Source organism: Olea europaea, unplaced genomic scaffold, assembly GCF_002742605.1.
Source record: "Olea europaea var. sylvestris unplaced genomic scaffold, O_europaea_v1 scaffold7622, whole genome shotgun sequence".
In the NCBI taxonomy this organism is placed as follows: domain Eukaryota; kingdom Viridiplantae; phylum Streptophyta; class Magnoliopsida; order Lamiales; family Oleaceae; genus Olea; species Olea europaea.
In genome coordinates, this window is record NW_019266037.1 from 2,897 (window position 1) to 8,494 (window position 5,598).

Genomic DNA, 5,598 nt, shown 5'->3' on the forward strand with positions numbered 1-5,598 from the left:
AGCATTTGATGTGTTGTGCTAAAGTTCCCAGTTTTGTTATTTCCTGTTTGTATACTTGTCTTTCTATTGAGCAATAAAACTTCTTTAATTGTTTCACTCAACAAAATGTGTGCACTTTCTTATGATCCTGTCTTGTGGTGATTCATTTATGATATTGCAATGTGAATCAAGATATTACTTCTTAGTGCATATTGTCTTGCTTAAAAATACATTTTCAGGTGCTTATTTGTACAATACATATTATCCTTTTAAGTGGAGCTAGGGGTGAACACGGTCTGGTTGGTTGATTTTTGATCTATTTTCACACTAAATCATTTAAAAAGGTTTGAAAAATAAAAAATAAAAAATCCAAGCCATGTCATTTTAATTTTCAAATCAAAATAACTTCTAAGGTTTAGTTTGGTTTAAAATATTGTTTACTTAATGATATAAAGTTTGCACCTGTCAAATAAAATAAAACATAAATATTTTAGCAATCAAAATTGACTTATGTTGCATTTCTTGACGTCATTGATAATACCTTGAAGCCATTGATAATAGCTGGAGATGATGTATTGGAGATGAACTTTTGTAGACATTCTCTATTTTGTTTATATAACAATTTTTAGTGCCATTCATATTAGTATTTGAGAAGCTCTAAAAATCTCGGGCACACTTTCGCACAAATTATTGTTATCAGAGGGGAAATTAATGGTAATTATCCTATTTTTTAGTTAGTTGATGAATTCTTATGTATATACAAACTAAGGGCAATTATACTATCCATATTAGTATTTGAAATTTTACCACTTTGCAACTTCAAGTATATAATTTCCCAAATTGTTTAACTCGATTCACTACTATTTAAGTTTCTATCTATCCAATTATTGAAAAGCAGAAGACGATTTAAACAATATGGATTTGAGCATTAAAAAGTGCACATTAAGTCTGGAAATTTAAATCTTTTAACTAAAGGCAAATCATTTTTCACTATTTCAATTTGCATAGTTTGTCTCTAAAAATTGTTTTCCATACTTGTCACGATTCTAAAATTTATACGGTGGTCAAATAAGTCATCTAAGCACAACATATCAAAATTGCATAATTTATTGAAACCCATTAGTGCTTCAAGACATGGGTGGACCTGGGGTGGGCCTAGGGGGTAACGTGACCCCATAGATTTTGAAAAAAAACAAAAAAACTAAACCCTACATTTATACAATGCCACCGGCACTGAAGCTTTGTCTCTTTCTCTCCCGCCATTTGAATAATCCCCTACCATAATATGCCATTACCATTTACCCACTGGCCAACACTTCACGTCTTCACCATTTGAATAAGCCATTAGTCACTGCCAATTTGAATAAGTCCCATTAAAATAAGCCCCATTTGAATAAGCCCCCGCCACAATCTTCCATTCAGCTGTTGTTTTTGCTGTCACGCTTTGCCTATTCTTTTGCGCTGGTCTGCATATTTCTAAGTTTCTAACTTCTGGCTCCATCCACTGTCGTCTTCTTGAAGGTGTGTCATATTACTATTTCATTTTAGTTATTTTCTTTCAATGTAGTCAACGTAGAGAACAATTATAATAAGATATCTCTTATTTTAAATTTTTTTTTTTTGGATACTTTTTTGAAAGTTTGATTATGACCTCTTAACCCAAAATATTTGGGTCCAGCCTTACTTCAAGTTGTTCAAAGAAGTTGCAAGTAGGTAGACAATACTAGGATGACACTGTCGCAGCTTATGAAAACTACCATAACTATTTTTATAGTCCTTCGATTAGAGTGATTTAGAGTCTCAAATATAGCCAGCTCAAAAGGGTTTCAAAACCAACTTTCTGTACTAAGAAGCAAGGAAAAAAAAATTGACTGGGAAAATTGTTTGAATTAGATGTTAGAAGCTGGAAGTTGGACTAAGTGCTAGCTTCATAACTCAAATATGATAAAGCTACTCAAACAGGGACAGTTGATAGGATTAGGTGATTGGTGCTATTGTGGTTCTTTTTCTTTTTTTTTTCCCTTTTTTTTTTTTCAAACTATCTAATGAATATTTGACAAGTGTCCCTTATTTTTAAATCCTATAATTGACCTTGTTTGTGTAGCAAGATTGTCTCAAATAATAACCAAACAGCCCAAATATACTATCCATCAAAAATTGAGGTTCCAAGTATTAATTCTTGATCAACAAAATAGTTGACTCCTATTAATACCTATATCTGACCATGGTTCTTGTTGAGGCAAATTCCTAATTTTAAAAATGTTATTCAGTAATCCACCATCGATTACAATGACATCTTTAATACTTCAAATTTAAACATATTTGCAGGAAGTTCAAAAGTCAAATCTATAACATAAACAATGCACAATTTTTCTAATAGGGTAATTAGTGCAAAAGGAATTGATGGAATGAGACGAAAAAGGACCAAATTTCGTCAATTCCTTCTATCAAATATGGATAATTTGTACAAATGTCCCTATAATACTTCTTCATTGTGCAAAATGTCCCTACCAGTTGTCTTCATTGCATAAAAGTTCCGTACCATCTATTTTCTTCATTAATGCATTGTAATATTACTAATTTACCCTCATCTACAAATCACAAATAGAGTTAAAAAAAAAAAAAAAGGATATAAAAAATTTAAATAATTGCAGCTAGGGCTACACAAAAAAATCGCGAAACCACAAACCAAACCGAAACCGTTGAGTTGAAACCGTTGGTTTGGGTCCACATGGACCCGTGGTTTCTTTTTTCTCAAATCGAACCAAACCGTTTCAAAATGGTTTGGTTTAGGTTTTGATTTTAAAAAACCGCACAAAATCAAATCGAACCGTTTTTAAATTTTTTAATTAAAAAATTAATTTTATTATCTTAAAAATTTTACATTTTTCACTTTAAAAAAAAAAAAATCAATTTAACCATACAAATTACAACCAACCTATTGAAATAATCATAGAAAGTAAATTAGGTTCATCATTATTGACATATGATTTAATAGGTTCACAACACACGTCATCGCTTGATATCTAAACTAAACTAAAATTATTCCAAAATCATATGAAATGAAAAATATATATATATATTAACAATCCAAATCATAATTTAATAAAACTATATCAGTAAATCGCATCTAAAGTTTCAGAAACCCTAACATAAGCTCTCATTTTTCTAACATCTGACGTTTGTCTACCACCACTGAACGAATCGCCAGTCACTTTTACCTGTTAGTCTACTAATATCTTCTTGAATTGTCTCTTTCTCTCTTCTCTTTCGATAAGTCTTGGATTTTTATTTAGGCCATTTTCCATTGTTCTTTCTTTACTTTTTTTTTTGAACTTATTATACACTTGTAAGTTGTGATTTATATAGAAAAATGATTGTTTGTGTGCTTAGATGATTAATGAACTTGTTTTTTATTTGAAAAGAATGAATGACGAAGCGTATTGATTGTGTGAAAAATGTTAAAGTTCTCTAACTAGTACTATTACCTTTTACTTTGCATCTCACTAGAAAAACACAAAAAGAGTTGTAACTAAACTATAATAATAAAATGTAACTCTATATTTACCAACAACTATATAACAATATGAATGTCAAACAAGAAAGGGTAAATAAAAATGAAGAAATATGTATTTGTTCTATTAACATCTTTTAGCAATCGATTTTGAAAATAATTTATTCATGTGTTCCATAGTAAATATGAATGTAATTTAATATTTAACATCATTAGTTCTCGTTTACACTTATATTTAACTATGTTCAATACATTATGATAATGTCGAAAGGCAAACTGCGGATTAAAACCGAACCAAACCGCAAATTATGATTTGGTTTGAAAAATAAAATGGTTTGATTTGGTTTGAAAATTTCAAACCGCTAAAAATGGTTTGAGTTAAAAATTTAGCACAAACCGTCCAAACCGAACCGCGTTCACCCCTAATTGCAGCTAGATTTTTAAATTTTTAAAAATTTCAAACGAATTTTAGGTAAAATAATTTAAAAAGACTAACAAAAAATTAATATTTCATCTTCCCAATTAACCCCACCTACTCCTACTCCTACCCTTACCCCCATCCTCTACCCACCATTACCACAAAAATAATTAAAAAGAAATATATATATATATATAAAGTAAGAAAAATATTAACAAAAACAAAAAAAAAACAAAAAAAAAATTATTTTTCCTTATCCAATTCCGTACTCAGCCATCGGCTACCACCACCACCCAGAGTATTTAACATTTTTTCTATAATTAAGTTTCGTGTTAAATACCTTTTTGTTTTCAGCAAAGTTATACCAGTTGTATTTAGGGATGTAGATATTTTTAGCAAATTCTTGTTTTTATCTTCTCCATACACGCACACATATGCATATATCAATGCATTGACTTTAAATTTTTCTTGTTTTTGTTCAAGTTTATGGGATTTCTTATTCCATTAGAGGGTTCGTTCAAGATCTTAATTCAAATTCCAAAAGTAACTATTAAAATTCAAACCCAGCTAAGAGAAAAAAAGATTTTTTTTTGGAAGGGAGAAGATGAAATTTTTTGTTTGTTACTATGTTTTAAATTATTTTAAGTGGAACTCGTTTTCATTATTTGAAAAATTAGGACTTTGACTATTGTTATCTATTTTTTTGTATTATTTCTTTCTTTTCTTTTCTATTTATTTATTTAAACAGGAGGTAAATTAATCATCTTAAAATACTTTAATTGAGAAAATAAGCGATAAGAACCTTTTGAGTAATGAAGGCAAACGATAGGAATATTTGTTGAATAAAGGCAATCGACAGTGATGTTTTGCACCAATTACCCATTTTTAATAGAAGGAATGGATAGAATGAGATGGAAAGGACCAACTTTGCAAGAAAAGATTGAAATGAGGGTGTAAATGTTAAATTTGAAATGATAGGAACGATTTGCAAAATAAGTACAAACAATTAGGATTTTTTTGCTAATTACCCATTTTCTAAAACTTTAAAATTAAAGGACATAAATAGCGTTGGCTATTGATTTTTAAACCAAAACATTGAAAAATAAAATAAATTATTATAAATAATTTTCTAACTCGTACATAAATTTACTTATGAGTGAAATTTTTTAGTTGAAAATTTTTAAAGTATTTAGTATTTTTTAACTTATTAGTGTATTTTTCTTTGTAAGTTACTTTTTTAACTTAAAAGTTATTATTTTGCTCACGAGAAATTTTTTTCATTTACTAAACTTTTTTTCTGTAATTTTTTTATTTTTTTTCACTTACAAGTGATTTTTCTACTTTGCACACATTTTATTTCTTTGCCCGGCCTCATAGGACACACGACTTCCCCTTGTTCAATGAAACTAACTACAAAACAAAAACTAAAAAAAGTAGTAAAATAGACTCATCATTGGGTTATTTTTTCTTTTCTTTTCTTTCCTTTTTTCTTTTCTTTTATAATTTTTCCTTCTTTCTTTCTCATTACATCATCTTGTCATCTTAGAAACAAGCATTTAATTTTTTGTTTCAGATACACCAAGGGGAATCCCCTAAATCCTCCATTCAATATGGATAAATTCAAAAATTCGTAGAATTTGTAAACCAAGGAATTCAGTAATCAAAATTCTCGTTGATTGGAACGTCA